Raw genomic sequence first — 24,550 nt, 5'->3', positions numbered from 1 at the left:
TGTGATTCCATGATGTGAATATTGGCCATATTCACCATGAGAAAGCTCTCTGGATTGCTCTGGTTTCATTCCCTGAGCTTGTGAATCCTCTCCTTCACTGTCAGTCCAGTGGGTGAACAATTTTGACAGTCACTGCTCTTTTCTGATCAAAGGATGTAGTGAATGACATATCTTTAGAAATGAAACCTCATCTTGACTAAAGCTCCTTTTACACCACCTTTTCAATATTATAAAAATCATCATTTGACCTAACAATCAAACCTTTCCTGACCGCATTATCTCCAGTTCAGTGATCCAAGAAGCATCAATTATTTCTATTAAACGTGAATAATTTCAACAGGGATTTGCTACTTACTATACAAAAGTTCAGCATTTAAATATGCAACATTTTACAGATGATTTTAGTGTTCTATAATATTTTTATGATTTTTCCTCTGCTTATTTGCTGTGTTGAGAACAAACATGAAAACTGGCTTTTTCACAGCATCTGCACCACTAGAGAACTTGAATTATTTTAAGGAAGTAAAATCTTCCCATCCCAAATGGCAGTAAAAGTCCACTTTGTCACAGCAATACCACAATGATGAATGTTCAAGGGCAAAGCTTTGATTAATGACAGCTGCAGTTTGGCTTTCACTGATGGTGATTTTGTACCTCCTTCCAGACAGCTGCACACTTACTGCAAGTATCTAACTAGACATATTTATTATGCCAGTTTGGTTAAATAGTCGTATAAATTAAGCATATGGATATTTGTGTAATTTACATATGCAGCATGTGACTGTATTATGTGAAGTAGGCTTCTAAGAGAAGAATGTCCATAATTCAGCTGAGATATTCCTATTTTGTTAAATTAAGGAGGTCCCTGATTAGGTTCCATAGAAGGGAAATCCCAGTCTGTAAAGGGTCCTGGGGTGAAGGGATGCAGTTTTCCTCTATTCAACAGCACAGAATATCATTAATACAATTAAAGTTGTTCCGTGTTTTCATGTGTCCTTCCAAAATGCTGAGTTTAGCAAAAAATTAGCAAATTTTGGGTGAGCATGGAAACCATAAAGCAAACATACTGCATTTAAATAAGCTTTTTGCTATTAAATGTCCTCTTTTTTTTTTTTATCAATGCGAAGGACTAATCAGCATTCGTGCTGCTGAAGTTGTGGAGGTTTGCAGCTGTAAGTGTGGAACAGGATACTGTGGCAGCTGGGTAGGAGTAAAGCTGCAGTGAGACTCCTAAACGACTGGTTTCACCTGTAACCGTTACTGTTTTGTAATTAAGCTGGTGGTTATGCAGTGATTGGTGGGAACTTGTATTTTGCATATGAGCAAAGCTGTAGAGAAATCATCAATATGGTCTGTAACCCAAATCTGGGCTATTTTATTGTACAACTATTACAACAACTGTAAGTTGGATGATGTGAGGTTAAGTTTGCCTTTCTCCACTTTATGCCCAGGCATCTGCGGCAAAATACAAGCTCCCGTCTCCATTTCTATTACTCTCCTCTACCCATCCCTTTAAATATTAGCATTTTAAAATGTGTGAAATCTTTGCTGGTTTATGTATATGACGGAAAGTAGTGTAATGAGGTTGGTTATGCACCTCGGCAGATGCCAAACAGTCTGTAGGTCTCTGCTGTGCTCCGTCCCCTGACCTTGCCTCTGTCTGAGCAAGATTTCCAGCCCTGCTTGGTGTGACCATACTTGCCCTCTTCTTGCCCCAGGTGCTTCCCCCACCATGTACTGTTACTTGCAGTGTAAATCCCAATTTACCTAGAGAAAACAGGGCAAGAATCAGACCTCACGAAAGGAGCCTCCCCTTAAATTTTTTGTGATCATATTCAGCAGTGTTGCAACACAGAGAGAGACGCACAGAGCAATTTAGGGCTTCAGAATTAACTTCTCATGTGAGTTATCACTGACCGGTAAGGTGCGAAGAGCACGTGGCTCAAACACTCATTTTTTGTTTAGGAACTTCGGTTATGGGGTTAGTAAAATACTATTGGGTGGTACTAGAGTCTTACACACTGCTGCAGCGAAGAAGAAGTTTTTGAGCTAGATAAAATGAGTTTTGGGCTAGATAAAATGCCTGGCTCCCCCATCATCAGCCGGTTCAGATAAATCAGTGTCATTTCTCCCTTTTTCCTTTGTGTACTATTAAGTGCATTCTCTTCACAAGCTAATAACTCAAAGTGTGTGGTAGTGTCTAAAATGAAAGTCTGTTAAGAAATATTTTCTTTCCTATTGTTTATTGTTCTTTCTATGTGTACAATACACTGTGCTCCTTAGGACAAGTAATTATTGCAGGTGATGCAGTTTTTTTGGGGGGGTTGCTCTCAAGGGGAAGAAGATTTATAGCATATGAATTTCTTTTTTCTTGCTTGACGAGGTGTAGGAACAGCGAGTAAGACTTGTCACCAGGTGGCACCATTAACCTAAGTTATATTTCAGCTAGGTGAACGCAATGAAGTTTATGTTCAAAAGGAATTTAGTCGAAAGATCGCTCTTTTCACCTTTCTTCAGAGTCTAAATAAATACACAGCACAGAGAACAGGCCAAATTCTTCTTCTGGCACATTTCAAATTATTTCATGCAGTTGCTGCGTTATGATCTGTTGAAGAATATGCCACACTTTGTGTATGGTAAGTAAAATGTTTGCCTGTGTTTCTCCATAAAACACCTTCCTGCTTATGTATTTTGCAATACACTGCACAGCTGGTGCATCAAAAAGCTGCATTTTCCCTAGTGAAATCCCAGAACAGGACCGGGGAATTCTCATCTGGAAATATTTGTGGCTAAATATTGTTCGAACATTTTAAGACTATATTCTATGAACCCAAACAATAAGAAATTGATTTTCCTTTGCTTACTAGTGAGTAGCACCATACGTGTTGCGGAGCAGATGATGAATCCCGTCACCGCTTGCTGTTCGGAAGCGGTGGTGGTTGGCCCCGTTCCGTGTCAGGACTGCGGCAGCCTGTACCTGCTTGTGTTGCTTCTCAGCACTCGCAGCATGGTGTAGCTGTCCTCTGAAGCAAAGAACAAAACTTTTCCAGTAGCAGACATTTAAATAGCTTGGGTCAAAAAATTAGAGTGTCTTTTGATGGATTCAGGTTCCTTTCCAAATGGCTTTTGGTGAATTTTGTTGGCTTAATCCTAAGACAATAAACCTATAATGGTATTGTGATTTTTTTTTTTCCTGAACAATGATATTAGCCTAATGATAGCAGACTAGGTTGACTCTTGGGAAACAGCAAGTCCTTGTTCTTCTTTTGATCAGGTATTAAAGAAACACAAACCACCAGCTAGTTCTTTCTGAATATGCTGGAATACTTAAAGTCTTTTAGTTAACAACCTTTGGGATTCTTAAAAGCATGGCTGTAGGATGCAGCTTGTAGTTCCTACTTAGCTCATAAAAATAAGCAGGAAAACAGAGATTTATACTTAAAAAGATTATTTCACTAACTTTTTTATTAGAGTGAAAGCATGAAATGGATCTTGTTCATGTGAACTGTGAAGTGTAAGGTCACGTTAAAACAATAGGTTGATGATACTCGAACATATGCTCTGGTCTCAGCGATCGCTGGGGCATTACCAGGTAGGATTGTATTGTACTAAATTGCAAGTCATGCTGTAATTTAAGTCATACATATTTTATGTGTTTTCTTGCCTTTGCTTGCTTCTCTGGTCAGCTGTGAAAGTCCATGATTATGCAGTCTTTGTGTCAGCGTCCAGTCCTCGTGTGCATGGTTGAACAGTGACAGTGGAGTCTCCATCCTCCAGCCACCTCCTGACTGGACATGGTTCTGAGGAACTTGATCTCGTTAACCCTGCTTGAGCCGGGAGGTTGGAGTAGGTGTTCTCCAGAGGTGCCTTCCAACCTCAGCCACTCCCTGATTCTGTGGCTATCAGAAGAAAGGTCTTGGCAAACAGAACTTCTGCGTTTCTCTAATTAAGCCTGCAAAATGCCCCGTGCGGAAACTGCAGAATTGTTCTCAGGTAAATTCCTTGCTCGTAAAGATAAGGGCAATATTCAGAGCATTTGGAAAGAACAATTCTCTTGAGATTTGCATTACTATGCAGTTTTTTTACTGATGTGTACCCATTACAACACAATAGATAATGTAAATGCCTATTTATCTTCATCCCCTAACCAAGCAGAAAATGTGCATGGTTAGATAGGGAATAGAAGGTAGAAAGCTTCAGCAATACCATATCTTAAAGAAAGAAGTGCCGTTAACCATCTTGCAAAATATTGTCGGTTATAGAAGATCCTGTATGTACACACATACCTTTCCGAGTTTCAGTGTGCTGACTCAGTGGACATTTGAAATAGCAGCAATAATAGTGTTATTACCCTGATGGTCTCAGGAAGAAAGTGAGGCAGGGTTTGTAGAGAACAAAATCAGGCAAGTGGGGTTTTTTGGACTGAGGAGGGGATTTCCTGGAAGAGTGCCTCTAATTCTGATTAGATCAGTTTAGGTAATAAAGGCAATCCGAAGCAGTGACATTATCAAATGCATCTGTGGTCCAAAAAAATGTGAAATTTTTCCACTGTTTGAAGGATCCAAACAGTGTATCAGGTAACAGGAATATCAATCCTGAGTCATGATATTGTACTTGTCTATGTTTTTGCAGTTTCTCTTACAAATGGAGTCATGGACATGGTGGCCAAAGGGAAATGAATGTGATGTGTAGATAAAACTCTTTATCATCTAGGATGCTGCCTTCAGTAGAATCAATTAGGACCATAACCCCCAAATTCCATAATAACATAAATCCTAAATTTCTTGGTGTCATAAAACACTCATAATACTTTAACCCATTTCTTTTCACTATTTTCCTGGTTTTTAAAATTTTTTTATATTTCCTGTTTATTTATCTCTCCGTATTTTTTCACATCTCTCTATGTGATTTTTTTGGTTTAATTTGGTTTGCCTTTTTATTTTTTTTTAATTTCCTGCAATCAGTAGCAGGTCATTGATTTTGTGCAGGGGCATTGTCTGGATTTCCAGCAAGTACGGCAAGGACCTAAATATTTTCTTGGGCGTGATACTTTAGGCAGCTGCCCGTACTTATAACTGATTCTCTTCCTGACAGCTTTAAATTGTTGTTGTTTGCTTGTCTGCAAGCCTTTGCTGAAACTGAAATTCTTGCACAAGCCCTGATATGTCAGGAAAACTGTAGGCAAAGCATACGAAGAAAGCAATTTATCCATCGCTGACAATCTAGCAGCGCGTGACAATCTCAAGGACTGGTCAGTGGTGAACTGTGGCAGTGGTAGTTTCATTAGACGTGATTTCAAGTCAAAATGTCAATATGACCTGTAGACCTCCCATATGCTTTCCACAAGTATACCTGCACATGTATAGACAGCTCACAAATAGTTTATATCTCTACTTCTGTTAGGGGTTTGCATAAAGGTGGTTATTTATATGTTACTCGTCCAAAATGTAGCAGAACTGACAGGTGATTGCTTTAACTGAAATGGAGTACATCTGATTTAAAGTAACCATAAATTTAAATAGGAGGGTTTCAGGAATCCTGATCTGGATGAAATTTTTCATGAGTGGTTTTTTTTTTCTTGTTTTTTTTTTTTTTTTTTTTTTTAAATAGATCTGAAATAACCAAAATAATTTACAAATGCCGTTCATATTTGGCAAGGACTGCTGGCTGAAAAAGAATCATAAAATCATAGAATATCTTAAGTTGGAAGGGAGTCATAAGGATCATGGAGTTCAATTCCCTGCTCCTCACAGAACTACCTAAAACTAAATCATATAACTAAGAGCATCATGCAGACACTCCTTGAACCCTGACAGTCTTGGTGCCATGACCACTAGAAGAAGAAAACATTACAAAGATTTTTAAAGTCAATGTTTTCTAAATCTGGCATTTTGCTTCCCGATGGAATGTAGCTAAATATGTCTTAAAAAATTGACACCCCACCAGCCTCAAAATAATGGAAACATCAATTCTGAAAGCAGAAGTGGTTTTCCATTTTAAGGTCTGTTGAAGCAGTGAATTAAGCACAAAATAAGTTTTAGCCTACTTTCCTAAGAAACCAGAGCTTATGAATCTGTACAGGTAGGGTATGTGCTGTTTCCTCCCATCTCATTCCTGTGCCATTCTTAACATTTGATCAATTTTAACCAATTTAGACCAAAAAAAAGCACCCTGAGAGGTCTCCTGAAAGGGTGCTGCCATTGGCTGGATTTTATAGATGAACTGAAGTTCAGGAGAAGCAGATGCCAAATTTGTTCAGGCACTCAGACATTGGCACACGGACCTAGGTCATCCTGCAAGATATTTAAAGGCTTCCAACACTTGTATGTATATTTTGAAGTCTGACCTGAGAGTACTAAACCCAATATTATTAATGGAGTCTAAAGAAAGAAAACCATAGCCATTGGATTATCCTTCCTTCTAAATTTTCTAACCAGCTCTTCTTTGGTCATACCTCCATGATGGACCTGCTCCCTGCCATGCTGGTGGGAAATGGGAGAACCACTGCCCCATTCTGGTTCATGTTGTCAGGATTTCCCCCCCTCCCTGATGCGTCCTCCCAGCCCAGATGCCAACACCAGTGTGTCCATCCAACGCTGGATGGTAACTCCCCCAGCAGTACTGCTTGGTCTGTATTTCAGTCCAGCTTCTGGCAAATCCCTTAGGAATTTGTGTCTTCTCCTTCCCAAGAAGTGTCCCTGTGCTAACCGGGGGGGAGGTTTTATGTCATTTAATTTCGTATTGTACACTAGAGAGCAGCATGTTAGAGGGCTGTTTAAATGCTGAAGGAAAGCAGGCCCTGAAAAGATTGTGGATTCTTTTCCAAATTCCCATGGGAAAATATAAAGGCATTTTATATATCACTGAACTAGGCAGTAGCTGACAAATAGTTTCCTGTTAAGGGGAATGGAGATATATGTACCCACTTGCTTTCAATATGTGTTACGGACCGAGCTACCAAGTGAATAGCATAGGTTTTCCATTCTGCCTATGTTCTGAAATTTGAATTTTCAATTATCTCCTTCACTTTAGGTTAATTAATCCAATTTAACTGAATTCAGTCAACTACTCTACACTTTCTCAAAGCAAGATAAAATGCAACAGTGTCTGGCTTATGCTTGTTTACAAAATTTGTGATATAGGTGTAAATTATAAATTTGCATATGTCTCTGCTTTGTTTTACCAGCTACACATCAGAGATATCCAAGAACTTTCTGGAAGAGCAAACTCCTTAAATTGTTACAGATTCTGTGACTCTAGAGCTCTTGTATCATTGGATTACTTTGATTTTTAATCGATTAAGAGCCTAAATCAAATTTGAAAAGGATACTGATCACCCAAATGACTCTGAAAGCGGTTTTTCATTGCTATAGCTATGGGAGCTTAGAGGATAATGTAAGGAAAGACAGTCCAGCAGGGGCAGGGTCTAAAGAAGATGCACAGAAAGGTGGCTAGAGTGGTGTTTGGCCCCATTTTCACAAAATCCAAACAAATCTAGGCTTATAAATGTGCCAAAGAGCTGTATCTTCCTCCTGGAAGTTAATCACTGTTTTTGAGTGTTGAGAAATTAAATTCCAACTCAGATGCAGTTGTACACAACTATTTTCAGTGTGGTTATGGAGCACCGTCTGTGCATTGAGATAAGAAGTGCAGTGCAAAGTCAGTCTCCGTTCTGCTGGTGGTGTTCCTTGTACCCCGAAAACTTCATCCTGGCCTCCTGCCCATGTTGGGCAACGCCGGGAGCTTCTTCTTCAGAAAACTCCTCTGAATTTGATTCCTTCCTGTGCCAGCAGATATCCTTTTGACCAAGAAAAATGTTCTGTCATCCTTAAACCATCAACCTGTGAGATGAAATAGCCAACTCGATGTGTTTGCATAAGTCTGTTTCTTTTCAGCCAGAGGCTGTTTGCTTACCTACCAGTCAGGATGACTGCTTCTCATCTGGTCTTTACCGTATTTGTTGTGGTTTTTTGTAGCCCTGCTACAAATTAAAATTTCCACGGGTTTAGTTCTCAATCTCTTGAATACACAAACCATTCCGGGTGTAGTTCACAAGGAAGATCAACACTACAAATGAAAATAAATTAGTTGGACAGAGGTGCCTGTGTCTGTGTCTCTGCATGGGTGTGGGCATCGAGGGTGGCTGACGTGCTGCCTGGGTAGGAACAAGGGGCAGGTAAGCGTGTTCAATGGAACAAGTTCTTCTCCATATTGGATTTGTTAGTGTAATCCTAACTATGATGCTGTGCTTGCCATGTAGATAGCAAATGGATAATTCTATAGAAACTTGGCAACAACGATCAGATCTGCACAGCTTGGGATGTTTTCTCTGCATAGTGTTTATTTGATTGTTGTTTTTTTTCCCTCAGAATTCTCTTCCTCCAGTACATTTGTACTCAAGAGATTTTATTTTGTCAACACAGACCTATGAAATAAATAACAAGGGAAAGATTTTTCTATGTGGTTAGTTGGTTCTAACATTCATACATGTCATATTCAAGGGAAATATGTCATTTAAACATCTCTGTTTTTAAACAACCTTTCTTCAGCTGAAACACTGGTGATTCTTCATGAAGAAACCTAGAGGATGAACACAAATAAGCAGAATAGAAAAATCCTGGGAAATAAGAGGCAGTATTGCTCTTCTTTTCATTCCTGTTGTCTACTTCTGGAAATTGGTTAGATTAGGATTTAAGTAAGCCTAAAGGACAGGAGATCAGAAAGAAAATAAAATACATCCAGAATTCACTCTTACATTAATGGAACAATACCCTGAAAGGGAAATCCTGCCAATAGTTGCATCTGTGCTTTTTGCAAGATGTTGATAAAAAAGCAAAAGAAATCTCTTCATTTTCAAGATAGCTTCACAAAGAAAGCAACCAGACATGGAACCATCTCCCACCCTTCACTGCCAGCGGCTGTTGCGTATGATGTCCTTGGATGCCCAAAAGATTAGGCAATCTGATCCGTCTGGGCCATGTGACAGGGATCAAAGACATTTCTCCATCTACACACTTAAGCTCATGGTAAGTGCATCCTTTTACTAAGTTGCACAATATTTTCATAGTAAAGAGTGTTAGAGCCTTTTTTTGTTTTTTTTTTTTTTGTAATTACGCTAAAGCGCAAAGTTGTTTGCATCTGCCAGTTGTTATGAATTTGGTAAATGAAGGAAAGGCTGTAACATAGCATAAGAAAGATATATTAATGAAAACTATATATCATGAAGTGCAAGAGTTGATATTGCTTTCTTTTCTTTTTCAGCTCTCTGAAAATGAAGAGGACAAATTGAAAGTTATAGTCTGAGAAAATTAATAGGGACATCTGGCTCTTGAGGGGGCAAAATTGTGGACCAGTCCTCTCATGTGGCAATGCATTATGAGCAACAAAAAAAGGTATCATTTAAAATTACTTCATGTTCTCAGCATGAACAGCAGAACACATGCCAGTGGGAACTTTACATCCAGTTTTTATTTTCATAAATTAGAACTCTGTTAAAAAAAAACCCCAAACACCAAGAGCAAACCCCCCCCAGATTTAGTCTATTACTTGGTGGTCTCAATATATTCACCAATCTGGAAGTTTCTTCTGTGGTGTTTTTATTCATTTAATCAAATGTTAGTCTTTGTATGGCAAGCACATTTTCCTTCTCTCTTGAGGTAAAAGCACCTCTAGTCCCAATTACTAAATCTCAGTTACAGTTCATTTACAGCAGAAAGTCAGAAATGAGATGAGGTTTCAGCATCTCAGTGGTCATTCAGTCAGGACCAGACTGGGCAGAGAAAAAGGTCACATTTTGACAGCTGTAAAGGTATCTGATTGTCAGCTGCAACATGTGAAAGATCAACTCAAAAAGCTGAAAGCAAACAAGTATTTTGCACTTCATTGGTGTGAAATTTGTGTTCATGTTTTGGTCTGGTTCCACAGACATTAAATGACAGTCTACATTTGTGGTGGCACATAGTCAAAATCACTCTTGGCCAGCTGGATGCCACATGCCTTTCTTGATTTCAGAGGATTATTATACTGGATCATTAAACTTCTAATTTAACACTCATTATACCTGAAAAAAAGTATTTTTTTCTGTTGGTGCTATGTCTTTTTCTACTTTTCTTAATGCAATCTTAATAACTACTAAGCCTTATCTTCCACTTAAGAAGCAACAACTGCTTTTAATCTAATGGAAAACATGTACTCTTGAGGAAATCAATAATTCTGCCATGCTAAACACATTGTCATCAATACCGAAGCTTAAGTTTGGATTCTGAATTACTGAAGGTATTTGACACCAGAGTGTTTTCTCTAGAGACCAAAGATGGTGGAACAGTCTTCACGGGGCTTTTCTTGCTGACCTCTCACAAGATGTCTATTCCTTATGGCCAGGAAATAGTGGTCCATGCGATGTCTGTGCCAGCACTTATCCACAGGCTGTTAGTAGGGCACAGCAGCTGTTTCTTAAGTTCTCTATGCTTTCTGAAGTTTGAGGCTGATATTTTCTGGATGCATCTCAGTGTAGGCACATTTATACCTTTGCTAGTTTTCTAGCTGAATTTCTGCTCAAACTGGGTTGATATAGGTGGGCATGAAACAAGCACACTTCAGAGCACTCCTCCTACTCTACCCCTAGATGTAGTAGCCTGTCATTGTGAAGGGATTTCATTAGTCTTTGCAGAGTAATTAGCCTGTGCAAGAAAAGGTTCAAATTCTGAGTAATGAAAAAGATGCATTTGTGTGCAATGGGAAGAGTGACGTGAAGATTTCAGGGGCTCACACAGCCATTGCCAGAAAGTCATGGGAGCTTGGGAAGAGTCTGAAAACAGGATTGGGATGCATGGAGACAGTTTGCAGTGTAAAAAGGCTATAGGGACACTCTCACAAAACTCTAGACTCTCCTGGTTTAGCTGTATTGTCCTCTTACATGTCAGAGAGCTTTCCTGCTTACCATGTCATTTTAAGATACCTGTTTCTTTCCTACAGCACTTAAGATGTCCCAGTGCCTCAGGTTACATCCTTGGGAGAAGAAACTGGTTACTTAAGACCAAACAGACTATACAGAAGTGAATATTTCTACAAACATAACTGAAGAAATAACCCCCAAATTTACTTTTCTTACACCCAGGTTAAATCAGAAAGGTCTCTGTCTTGCCTTATCTTAGACTTGCTCTAAATGCTTTCCTGATGCACACCTTCTAAGAAATCCTTTTATCTGTGCATGTCTTACATTTCAGGTTTACATTCATCAAAGGGAACCTATTCCTGGCAGAGAGCATTAGCTTATCAGAGCTGATCTTTACCAAGTGCCTTAAAGGATCTGAACGGGTTTAATCTTTACCCTCAACATATGTACTTCTTTTTCCCTCATACTTATTCAATATATTTTCAGTCATTTAGCTAAAATGAGGGATCTTAATATCTTAGACCAAGTATCATCTCCTTCAGTATATTGGCTATTCAATAGCTCTTTGACTTAATGAAGATCACCTTCTTTCTGATTCTTTGTCTCCATCCATGAAAGTTTATATTTTTTATTTGATTATGTTTTATTTTATAGTTGTGCATCATGATAGAAAATATGCTTAGCATAAACATCTAAAAGGTACAGAGGTATACAGGTCACTGAGACCACTTAGGATAGTAATGAAGTAGTTTAGATAGAATCATAGATTTCGGATGACTAAGCCTTGCTTACTTCCTTCTTCTATGTAACAGTGACTTGCAGGAACAAGATTGGGAGAGATTCCTGGGGAAATACTCTCAGTCTTGATGAAGTGTACCAAGAAATCAGAGAAAAAAGGGCAGAGGAAGAACTTGAAGAAAGCAGGGCAAAAGGTAAAGGAGGTGGCCTGAGGAAAATGAATTCAAAATCAGCCCAATGAGGAGGAGAAGAAAACATGGCCAAAAAAACCCCAACAAGTAAAAAAGAGAAAAGCATAGAAAGTGAAGGAGACAAAAGTCGTAAGATTGAAACTTTGAAGAGGAATGTCAAGAGACAAAAAGGGAATGCATAAGTGAAAGGAGGGCATGAGAATGCTTGTATGTAGTGTGTCAATTTAGATGATTTATCTTTTTCAGATTTTTCTCATTTTTATCTGAAAGGAAGCAGAGCTTCACAAAGTAAAGACTGAGAGTGAAGAGAGACTCTGTGTATGTATGTGTATATGTATGTGTAAATGGTCCAACTGCCTTTGGATGGGGTGGAATAATGATGGATAGTGAAAGAGCAGAGTATCGTCCTGCCACAATATGAGTTTTCCTGGTGACTGATGGATTTTGAAGTTGTGATGGCGGGGTTAGCTTCATCATTCCAGATTTTGGAGGTCTGCAGTGACCTCCTCTGAGATGGTTGTCTAAGTGTCCTTTTATTATCAGTGGAAAGAAATAACCTCTTTTAAGGTGTGAGTCATCCAATATCCTCCATCCTCTCAGAATGAGATGAATCCTGTCCCAGAAGAGTCTATTTCTCTCCATTGAGTGAAAATCTTATCTAGACCACTAACTCAAATAGGGACCTCTACACTACATAAGTCATTCCTGGCAGTGAGACAAGTCCCATTTGAAAGGTGTACCATTAATATATATTCTGTTTTACCCTGTATACAAGAATATTCACATTTTTCATTATAATTGTTCCATGTTGGCCATGTTAAAAGGAAATGCTGTATGCTCCTCCCCTGAGACACTCTTCTTGACTTCTCTTCTGCTTTTCTTTTAGCATAGGGGACACATTAGTGATTCCGTTCTTGCAGCTCAGCTCAATGCAAAGGAGAACTAGTACAGGAAAACTACTGAAGACACCTAGGATAGTACTATATGATTCCCTTGGCATTTAGTAGCATTTCAGGAGATATTAGATACACTCATTTGTCTGACTGCAGCTGCTGCCAAAACCAGTGATGCAAGTCCCATTAGCCCCTGAATTCAGCAGGATTGCTTCTTTCTCTCTGAAAACGTTTATTAAAAAAATACACAAATACTGTGATGGCTAAAGTTATCTTTGGGATCTTGATAGCTTGGTATGTTTGACTGATAACCTGCTTCAGATATTGCCAGAAATGCCAGTTTCCTTCCCCAAAGAGGGAACTGTCTCCTAGGAACACCATCTGACCTCCTGAGAAGGTCTTTGGGGCTTCCATTGTGGCTCCTACTTGACTGGGCTGCTGGATGTCTAGGAGGTTTAACCAAATAGTGAAGGTCAGTGACAAAATAAAAAAGGAGTAGGGGTTTAGGTTGCCCCCCGCAAAAACCCAGTAAGATAGACAAGGATGTGAACAGGACCGTATATTATAGCTTATTATTTCTGCTGCAAATCCCTACATCCAGCCCTTCTGAGACAAATGCTTCTTAGGCACAAGATAAGTGAAAGCCAAAGCTTTGCATTTACTCGAGACAGATTTCTGTGTGTAAATCATGCTGGCTTCCACTTCTGCTTGCTTTTAATGCATTGCTTCAGAGTTGTTACTTTTTGTGGTAGGTAAAATGGATTTTCCCCAGTGTAAAACAGGTTATTTGCAATTGCAGAAAGAAATGCAATGTTGCTTCCTCACAAGACTCCTTGAAGTCAGTGTTATCATGTGTCATAATCCATACTGGATTGTTCACAGTCATGAGAATGAACCAAGCTGTCCCCCTCTCCTGCATTAATATTAATTCATATCATACAGAATTGGATAGCTGCAGTAAGTTTGTAGATTCTTAGAATCATAGAATCACAGAATGATTTGGCTTGGAAGGGACCTGAAAGACCATCTAGTTCCAACCCCCTACTATGGGCAGGGACACCCTCCATTAGACCAGGTTGATTATATCTGTCCCCAGGTATCATACGGGACTCTGCCACAAACCTTCAGACTTGCAAATTTGACAGGCTGAGAGGGTTGGGATTGTCCAGCCTGGAGAAGAGAAGGCTCCAGGGAGACCTTAGAGCAGCCTTCCAGTACCTGAAGGGGCCTACAGGAAAGCTGGAGAGGGACTGTTTACAAGGGCATGGAGTGACAGGACAAGGGGGAATGGGTTTAAACTGAAGGAGGGTCGATTTAGATTAGATATAAGGCAGAAATTGTTCACTATGAGGGTGATGAGGCACTGGAGCAGGTTGCCCAGAGAAATGGATGCCCCCTCCCTGGAAGTGTTCAAGGCCAGGTTGGATGGGGCTTTGGGCAACCTGGTCTAGTGGAGGGTCTCCCTGCCCACAGCAGGGGAGGTGGAACTAGATAATCTTTGAGGTCCCTTCTAACCCAAACCTTTCTATGATTCTATGAAATCATTGAAATGCATGCCTCAGTTTCCCTAATTGCAAAATAGCAACCACAATACCTGCCTACCACAGGCAGTGTTGTGGTCGTTGCCTGTAATTAAGGAACTTTTTATCCCTAGAGACATTTTTTGAGATATTTTTTCAGCTGTAAGAAGGTTACTCTTTGGAGAAACCCCTGTCTGAGGAGAGTCGGTGATAGCCTATGCTGCAGGAACTGTGAGGAGGGGGTATGGGAAAAGATATTATTAATAAGTGGAGCCCTGAACTAGGAATTCAGCTGGAGGTGATATAAAAAAACATGAACCGTCAAAACCATGGAATTTCAGAAGTGCTAGCATGAAATTTTTCCATATTCATAAAGTCAAAATAAAATGCTTTGTGTAAAAATTGTGAAAACATTCCATTTTATTTGAGATGTTTTGTGTAAAAGCACGGAAAGGCTCGAACTGTTTCATTTGTAGTGTTCAGTACGTCATTCAGAGCAGGTAAGGGAAGAGAAAGCAATCAGGAGTCTTGACAAGTTTGTGTGGTGTAACATAACTGGAAATGAAACGGGAAACTAAACAATTTGAAAAATCAGAGAACAAAATCTAAAAAATACCCAGTTCTGGTTTCAATCATATGGCAAAATTTCAATGACTTTTTCAGTAAAATAGACACATTTTCACAACTATTTTCTTTTTTTTGTTGTTTGAATTTTGCCTTTTTGATTGATCCTAATAAAAATTGCACTTCCTCACAGTTTTCTAACTAGTTGTTAGCATTGATAGCCAGATTTTGGGGGTTTTGGTTTGGCTGTGCTTTTTTTCTGAGATGGGTCACATTTAAACACACTGGACTTATGGAGAGGATGCCACGTGTGAAGAATTACAGAGGAATTCCTCAGTCTTGTTAGTGAACCAAGCAGTACTTTTTGAGCTGACCACCCCCATCCCAGATCCTTCCCTTTATCCCATGCTTTTGTGACTATATTGATAACTCGGTTTGACCATGAGCTCCCACTAAACTTACACCTTGGATCTCTGCCGACTTCCCATGGACAAGACCATGCTCAACCCTATTAACCTCCTTGCCCTTCCCTCCTTGAGATATGTGATCTACTTACTACTGGGACAAATCAGCCAGCTGCAGTTCCCCAGCTACATGTCCCTCCTTTCTATAAGGCCTCACCCTGAACTTTGGTTACATGTAACCTCGATGGTTTTGACGTCATCACTTGACATGGGTATGATGTGTGTTGGGATTGGTGAGAGTAATCTCAAAATCAACGCCACATGTCGATATAAATATAGCTCTCCATTTTTTGCCTCTGTGCATATGCTTTTCTGTGCACATGTGGGCTATGGATATTTTTTATTCCAATGCAAGTGACTTTGAGGTGATATTTTCACTCCAGGTTGTAGCTGGAAATAGTGGAACAAATTCTTTTCTGCTGTTACGGTGATATGAACATGGAGCAACTTCCCTGACTACAGAATTACCCGTCCTAGATAACACTGCAGCCTGCACTTGTATCTGTACTGACGTGACCTGCTCCTGTGGTGTGCACTGCACTCTTCTCACCAAATATCTCGCAACATCGGGGCGTATGTGTATGTGTGTTGCTGAATGCTCCAAATGGATGAGACCTTGACATTTTTGGTCATTTAGAGGACATTGAAAATCTGAAAATCCTTTAATTAGCTTAAACCACTTATTGATTCGAGATATTCCACTCACATATACATGCCCCACAGAGCTCTTTTCAAACCAGTTATGATACTTTCGCTCTGCTATTGAATTTTGCTTTCTATGATCGCTTTTTCTTCTCTTCAGCCCTCCCCTATCTTCAGTGAGCCTATTAGCCTTATACTTACAATTCTGAATGTATCCCTCTGTACATTGTAAGTCAAAGCTGTACGAGTAGCAAAGTGGCAATGCTCTCACTCTTCAAATGTCCTTCAGTAATATATTGTGCTTGCGTTCTCCCTGCTCCCCTCAGTGCATTCACAACAGACTGAAACAAAATTCAACAAAGCCTTTGCTAGGATCTTCCTCGAGAGATCTTGAAACTCAGTGATAAAATGTGTATGATGTGGGAAGATTTAATTTATCTGTTTAGTTTCTCATAAAAGCAACTGAGAACACTGTTAGCCACTATTTAAAATGTCAGCATTTCCCATAACTACCACGCAATAGTGCTTTGCAATGCCACAATTTTCCTTTGTATTCAATAATTAAAGCATGTTAGTTGAAGAAAGATGGTACTATTTGGCATATGTTGACTTTTGAACACTTCCTACTTTATCTGTCCTGAGACATAGCTGTTTGCCAGCTGATCATCACTGCCTACTAGCGCCTGTCTTCAGATTGCATTAGACAGATTTGTGCTTCTGTACTGTGTCACGGGGAGTGTTTTTCGTATCACAACCTTGTCAGAGCATATGGCTTTGACCCTGAACCTGTTAAACTGGAGACACTATGTTGAGTCGACAGTTTTCAAAGTTGTAATCAGGTTAACCAAACAAGTTCAGCAACAAAGATTTTTAGCAGTGTCATTTACATCTGGGATGATGCTTTATTCTGTCTGAATCAGTCTTTCACGAATGCTAATGATTCTTTAGCTAGTAGTAGACACATTGCTAGTAGTAGGCACATTGCATTGCTTCTTGAAGCTTTCTGTAATCATACATTATTTCTATGTCTACTGAAAGGCCCTGCTTTTACCTCAGATTTACATTAGAAGTAATCTGTCTTTTATAGTCCCAGTATGTTGAATGCTGCTAGAAGGGTTCAGCAAAGGTGGTTGCACTACAGGGAAGACTGTCTGCTTATGAAACTCCACTTTGAAATGAGCCAAGAGCAACAACAAGGCTTGATCAAGTTCAGAAATTGGCAGAAGACCACTAGTTTGCCCTTCTGGAAGACCTTAAAAAGCAGAGGATAAAAATCTCAGAGCTTCAGTTACTTGAGTGAGGCACAGGGCTAAATCCTCTATGAAGTTCACTCTGGCCCAAACAAATAGATCAGCTTTTCTGTTCTACATCTCATCTGAAAAGTGTCATCTCTGATTGCAAGGTGCTCCCTCAGGCATCTGTTCACTAAACTGTATAGAAACCATCTCACCACTCCGAGAGCATCTGGAAACAATGATGGTGTGACCCTGCTCAACCTAGTTCAGACTGGATTCCAGAAAGGATCCCTGAACAAGACAGAGCATCTACAAACTTGGCCAGTTATTAACTAACCTACCTGATACTTCAGACACATCCGAGAAACAAAATAGGGGTAGTTCTGTGTATTTGTTGGTATTTTGTTCTTCCATTTTTTGTAATGACAAAGACTTTGGCATGAAATAGGAGGTTTAGGCCAGATGCACAAAAATACATAGGTCCCTAGATGCCACTAATTTCAGCTTAACTCAAGTGGATTTGTGGACCAAAGACTTGACATCTTACATATTTAGAGCTTCCAGATGTTTTTGCCTTAGAAAAAATCATGGTGTGGTATATATTGTCTCGCAGCAACCTCATGGGACCTCAGTGCAGAATGACAAAGGTGTTTAGGCACTTGTATCTAAGCAGGAGAGCACCTACTAGGATCTATAAAATATCTTTGCACACACTGACTTTTGGTGGAATTTGAATTCTTAAGGTTTACATATGCTTCGGTAAATCCCACTAGCCATATCGCTTGCTTATTTATGTGCCTTCAAAAATCTGGCCCAAGGATTGCTGGTGTAGCAAAGGTCATAAATCTCTTTGTACAGATGTTTCCACACATGAATATATAATAGTAAATACCACTGAGGAGTCCACTTTGTTCCAAGCAATCAGACCCCGTTCAGCTTCATGACTCAGGTCATCATTTACATCAGTACAAAGCAGGCCGTCTTTTATTTATTCATAGCTATGATTTGGCTACTTAAAGAAGCTAACAAAGAAGATCAGCTCTAAATTCAATTTAGTCAGCCAATCAAGATGCTTTTATGGCTGCTTTGAGTTTTTGGAAGTGCCAAAAAGCTGGAGCGTTATCTGCTCTAATCATGTGAGTACAAAGTAAGTGAAAAATGCTACTTCTGGGACAAGTAGCTGAGAATTTTGATGTAATAGTGTCTGCCACTCACTGCACAGCTACTGTAGCACTGGACAACCAGTCAGTGGTCCAGGTGGGGAGCAGCTAGCGAGGGCATAATAATTCTCTTTGACTAGAAGTGATACCACCGGTCAAAAGAGTTTCCTAAGCAAAGTAAGCACTCCTTTAAAACCTTCTAGTGGAGCAGCTGGAACAATGGTCCTGGGCAAACTTATCCTGTGGTTTCATCCACTGTACCCTTTCTTCTAAATTTCCTGGCTGTGGAGGATCAATTTTTGTGAAGGAAACATCCAGCCAGGCTGTGTTTAATCTTTTCCTCTGTAACTCCAATGCTGTTAGCAACTATGGCAAACATTTCCTCTCCTGGATTTTCATTGTTGTCAAATACTTGCAGAATGACAATTTTCTATGTATTAAATTACTTTTGCTAGTGTTTATGCAGTATTACATATCATTCTGTAAAGTCTCATTCCCGTATTCTTAATCACTGTGTATTACTTTATTCTGAGCGTTATTATTACATGAGTATTATTGCCTGGTTTTTCCCTTTTTTTCTAGTCGACTAAGTTTTATCCTAAGTTTCAAAGTCATGCTGAGCCTGCCCTGTCCACAACTCAGTAAACCAATGTAACAGTTCCCATTGCCATGAGCCCTGCATCGTACTGCACTTTTAGAGTTGTTATTTCAGCAGTATGGATGACTCTTGTGCATGCGTGCATGTGTGCGTGTGTGTGCTCTGTGTTTCTGTGTCACCCAATAGTCCTGTCCTGTCGCTAGGTAGAGTCGGGCTTAAAATGAAATGAATAACGTTAGGCTTTATTTTTTCTGTATCTGTTGGTTTGGGGTTTTTTTAATGAAAATAAATGATTAAATGTTATTTAAGTTCAGCTTCTGCCATCAGATGCTCAAGCAGAATACCCAGTCAGACTAAGCAGAGTTATGTGCGTGTACTTGGGGAGCAGAAGTCCCATTTTCTCCTTTTGTTCTCTCTCACTGTCTGGCGGCCGCTCTTCATTTGGTAACTTCTAAAAATTTAATTAAGGTACAGGTGACATCTTTCAGATCATCTATGAAAAAATAGTATGCCCTAGGAACATCCAAGTTCATTTCTCTAGCTATACTATTTTTATATTCTTTCGTATAGAGCTTCTCAATCTAGTGTTAGATAAACCAGTAATTCTTTGGTCAAAATCTATGGGTAAATTTTATATGCTTGTTGCAAGTCTTTCCAATTATTCTATACATTTTCTCTGCTGAAATGTCAAGTTTAAAATAAGCCCGCTGCCTTCCTTCCCTTCCCTCTGCCTTGGAAATTTGGCTCAGAAAAGCAGCATCCGTCAATAGATTGTGCTGGAGGTGAAGTGCCAAGAACTTGCAAAGGCTGCTCTTGGCACAGCCAAGTGCTCGTGGTGTGCAGTCATGAGCAGGGCCCTTCTCCACGCTGAACTTTGAAGGAGCCTCAGGCTGGACTGGAAATTTGCAGATACGGTTTTGTCCTTGCATTGCATCCTTCATTGCATCTACGTTTTGAAGCCTGTAGTGAATATTGGCTTGACTGGCAGCAGTAATCAAAGAGCTGAAAACCTCTCATTTGTGTCTGCATCTACAAAGCTGCACCTGCAAAGACATCTATACAGCATTTTTTGCAGTTTCCAGAACAACATGAAAGAAACAAAACCACTGTTAAAAATAAGCTTTAAAAGATGTTTCTCTTATGTAAATTGGGGATACAAAGAAACATCTATTTAATAGAGATATTGTGAAGATTAAGTAGTTAAATATTTAAAGATCTTTGAAAGTGCCTGTAATTATGTTCAGTGAGGCAGCTTAAATATTTTTCTTAATACAATCAGGAAGCAGAAGCTCAAAGTGGTTGTGTGTTACCTTCTAACAAAGCCACCTTCACTGCTCCCACTGTATTTTAGGGATAATGCATTACCAGTTTTTCCCAGGAAGAATCCCTGTTTTCCTTCTATTATTTATGCCCTATGAAGAATAATTGATGTTGAATATCTCTGTTAGCTCCTGTTTATTATAGTTACCAATTTGGCAGTGATTAATAAAAGATATTTTACTTTAGTGAATAATATATTGCTATAAATTGATTTTTTTTTTCACTCCCTTGAGCTCTGCATTATTCTTTGCCATTGCAAAGAATTTAGAATTTGGCTTTGTTCAGCTAAATTGTTTACCTGGACTTTCCTAGAGTAATGATTATCAATCTATGCATGGGTCAGATGGTGTTGGCGTGCTGTCCAGAGGTATATTTGCAATTGCAGCCTCTTCACAAGTCAGAAATCTCAAGCCTTAGATTTTTAACTTTTCTGTGCTCAGTCTTGCAACTTTTAATCTTTTCTTTCTTCCTGTCTCAAAGCAGGCTGCAAACATGCATTTTTTGCCTTGGTCCCTCAGACCAACTTATTACGATGTGCCTTGCGATGTCCCTTTTTCTTGTCCCTTCTAAACAAGCACCATTAGCAGTTCAGTATGAACAGTTCAGCTATGAAATTATCTTGTGATTGTTTGCACCACGTATCTAAGCATAACTCTTTCAATGTTTCTCATCATCCAGGCAATGCCTGGATAACCATAAAGCCTTGTGGTTATTTCCTTCCTATAGTGTCATTTACTTTTGTCTTTCTTTTTATGTTTTCTGTTAGGAATTGCACTTTACGCTCATCCCTTGGGTCTTTGTTTTAAAATCCACCTTCCAGGTGTTGGTCTTTACATTCGTTCAATAAAAGCTGCAAACTCTGGGTTTTACTTTCTCCCTCCTTCCATACAAAATCAGAAAATTATTTTTTTCAGGAATTCAAATGCAACTCTATAAGAGGCAGTGGTACATCCCACTCAGATGACAACCTATCCGCTTAGAAAACACTACATGTGAAATATTAATCTTCATAGAATTAGAAGAACCTGCTCCAGGAAACATTGTTCTTTCATTTTTGTTGCTTATTATTTGCTTACTGGTCTGACATCTTGCTACAGTTCTTGAAGACTTACTGGAACTGTAATAGGGTTTACAAGTCTGCCAAATTTAAGTCTTCCTATTGCACTGAAGAGAAAACAGAAAGTAAGATACGCTCCTTCAGGGATGTTCAGCAAAACTTCCATGGGCACCTTTAGAAAAGTCATGATCTCATGACCGCTAATCAAAGACACTGCCATATGGTGGCTTTCCAGTGACTGATTTGTTATTTTTAATGGTTTGATGTCTGCACCACTGAATCAAAACTAGCAATAATCAGGCAAATGCAGGCAGAGAAACCAAAGATGAAATTGTCTTATAAATTGATCTACTGTTCCCAATCTTTTTCTCTTAATCAATGCTAACAGACATCAATAAACCAGGATATGGAAACTTAATCCACTTACTGTCTGATATATTCTGTGGAAAAACAAGATTAATAGTACAATTTGGCCTGGATTCTTAAAGTACTGAGAAAGTACATTTGTGTCACGGGATGAGGACAGCGGGGTAATGAGAAACACAGAGATGGGAGCAAACGAGGTGGAGTGTTTTAGGCACCCTACCACCGTGGGAAAGAGCAGCAGCAAAGGACTCTTGAAGAAAACTCCACCCTTCTGTTACTTGCCAGTGCTTGATTTTAGGTGGAGCTGTTGCTCAGGGAAGACTTGTTATTCAGTATAATATGGATAGGAAAACATCTTGCTTTGTCTCCCTGGTTTGATTAGATTTTAAACTTTGAATTAAGTTCTTAGCATTCTTAGTAGAATGATAAACTCTTAGGGGGAAAAAGGTTCCTTTTAACACAGTCAGCACTTTAGACATTTTACTTCTGGTGCTATCTTAGGTTATTTGGCTGAAGTACGTCAATGTAGTATCCAAGCATACTCAATGCTAATTAATTTTTCAGTAACAGAGTGCTAATGATGTTATTGTAAAACTCCTTTTGATGTTAATTTGGCCAAGGTTTCTTCACAAATCCCACAGGGACAGCAGAGGTCCCTGGGTGTTCTTTAGGGTATCATGGGAAGCTCTGCTCAGAAGAGTTGTTCTGGAGGAAGCCAGTTGTGTTTGTTGTATGTGTGACCGTAGTCCTAGAAGAAAAGTGTTATTGGACAGGTTGATTCGACAGTTTTTCCAAAAGGCAGCCAGAGACAACTGTTCTGCTGCTGCTGTTGATTTCAAAGCCTGCTGGTTAGAGGAGAATATGCAGAAAAATGTATATTGCTTTCCAGATGATTGCTGAAGGTCTAAGAAGGAGGGAGAAGAATCTGCTTCTCATTAGAGCTGTTTTAAAATGACAAAAGACTTCCTTTACTAACTTAGGAGTGTTAGTCATCTATTTAAATACGAAAGTGTTTCCCTCAGTCTATTTTAATTGAGTAGTTTTGGATGTAGTCAGTATGGAGGAATGGACAACGGGTTCAATAGTCTCTAAAGTCATCTTTGAAGCAAACTCAGACTTTATCCAGCCAGTTTTCAGACAGAATTATTATGTTACCAATTCTCTTTCTCATTCTCATATGCTCAACTGCCATAGTTTTGTCCCAAACAGGGAGGTGTCTCAGCATCAGATGAATTTATTTATTGGTTTTTCCCCTTTACTCTCTTCCCAAGTTCACGTAAAGGAAAACTTCACCTAGGGTGACTTGTTGGAGATATGGGATGATTAAATCTGGCTGTGGTGTTTCCAATGCAGCTCAGAAAAAGTAGCAGAGGAAGTTTAATTAGGAAGCAAATATTCTTTGGCTGCATAAGTCAAGGCAACTGTTTAAAAAGGGAATGATTGCTCTTGGGACTCTTAAGTACTCTTAAATCCTATTGGAGCTAGTACGATATAGATGGTGACGATAGCACTGGGCAAGATCGTCTCAGTAGCCTGTGAGGTTTAGTTGCCACTAGTAAGTACAGAGCGTGCATGGGTTTGACAAGGTCTCCTATTTAGCATTTTTAAATATGTTTAATTCCTAATGAATGGTTTTTATTTACAGAAGAGAACAAAATATTATGTTTAATTTTGAATGTAATTATCATATTCATTCTTTGACAGGTTCTTCTGCTCTGGTATTTTTCACAGTTCAGCTTCAGTCATCAGCCTGCACCGTAGGACCGTTACTGACCGCTCCAGTTTGCTGCATCACTTGCACCATGGCATTTTCCAACATCCAGGAGAAATCAATACTTCTGCTATAAAGAATGAGGACATAAGGACCAGCCTGTATAGTTGTGTCCCTGAATTACTTCCACTTGAAGAAAAAGCTGTGTACTGTTGGATAAGGTCCTGAAACATAATTTAGAAGCATCAGCAGCAGAAAAAAACATCCTGAAGTGGGGAAAAGGCATACTTCTTGAACATTATTCATTTTAATCATGGAGCTATAGAGAAGCAGATATTGATACGACGCAGCTGACGTGTGAGAATGTCCACATGGACATTCTATAAGAAATCAGCCCCATCTTCCCTAAGTCATCACTATTCTCTTAGTAGGCCATATTTTTTAGGGAATCGCTCAGTATGTGTATGAGCTTTCCCAGTCCCAAATTCTTTTAAGCCACATATTTCTTCTGGAGTGAAAATTGGAGACAGTGTAGCCCATGAATTGCTGTGAAGGTATTGAAGCAGTATTCCTCACTTTTAAGGGACTGGCATGGTGGCATGCAGGAATCTAATGTTCCATGCAATTTATGATTTTCCGCTTTATTGAAGAAATAACTCTGTTTGTAAGTTTATGAACTTGCAATCTTGAATGCACAGTATTACAAGTCACAAATCATTTTATCTATCAGCTCCTCTGTCTTAAATGAAGAAATATTATATATTGTTAATACCTTGATGTCCAAGAGTTTGGGAAAAAAATAATGATTTTTGAGTTAAAATGTAATTTTAAAATGTTGAACATTTATTATTAAAATTTATTTTTTTAAAAAAGAAAAGTATCGGTTTTGTGAATTATTTTCTGACAGACACCAGAGAGGGAACTGCCATGGTGTTTCTTTTGAAAGAGGAACACCTTTAATCACAAGCCCAAGGAAGTGACTTGCACTGTAGATGGATGGATGCTTTGAGCTTCTTTGCATGTATCTAATTTCTTCCAAGCAAAAAGTCCTGCCTGAAATGTAGGGGATTCGGTATATAACTATTACACACACACCTACGTACTCACACTAGCAGGAAAACTGGCCTGCTGTTATCTTTGTGTCCCCAGGATAACTCTGAAACTTTCATCCTTCGTTGCTCCTGGTGTTGGAGTGGC

General features: G+C 39.2%; 2 protein-coding genes and 1 long non-coding RNA gene across 6 annotated transcripts in view; 2 read left to right on the top strand and 1 right to left on the bottom strand.

Annotated features, from left to right (window-relative positions):
• DLG2 (discs large MAGUK scaffold protein 2) overlaps nucleotides 1-24,550 on the top strand; it is a 1,060,789-nt gene that overhangs the window by 41,064 nt on the left and 995,175 nt on the right. The window lies entirely within an intron of this gene.
• LOC104636609 (transmembrane protein 126A) overlaps nucleotides 1-24,550 on the bottom strand; it is a 130,507-nt gene that overhangs the window by 48,906 nt on the left and 57,051 nt on the right. The window lies entirely within an intron of this gene.
• On the top strand, nucleotides 7,214-24,143 carry LOC142599944 (uncharacterized). Its single transcript, XR_012833443.1, has 3 exons — nucleotides 7,214-9,026; nucleotides 9,262-9,392; nucleotides 23,347-24,143. It is a non-coding gene; the product is annotated as an uncharacterized LOC142599944 (long non-coding RNA).

This window comes from Balearica regulorum, chromosome 1 (assembly GCF_011004875.1).
Source record: "Balearica regulorum gibbericeps isolate bBalReg1 chromosome 1, bBalReg1.pri, whole genome shotgun sequence".
NCBI classification, from domain to species: domain Eukaryota; kingdom Metazoa; phylum Chordata; class Aves; order Gruiformes; family Gruidae; genus Balearica; species Balearica regulorum.
Note: the sequence above shows the minus strand (reverse complement) of the source record. Positions and strands in the feature narration are given on the sequence as shown.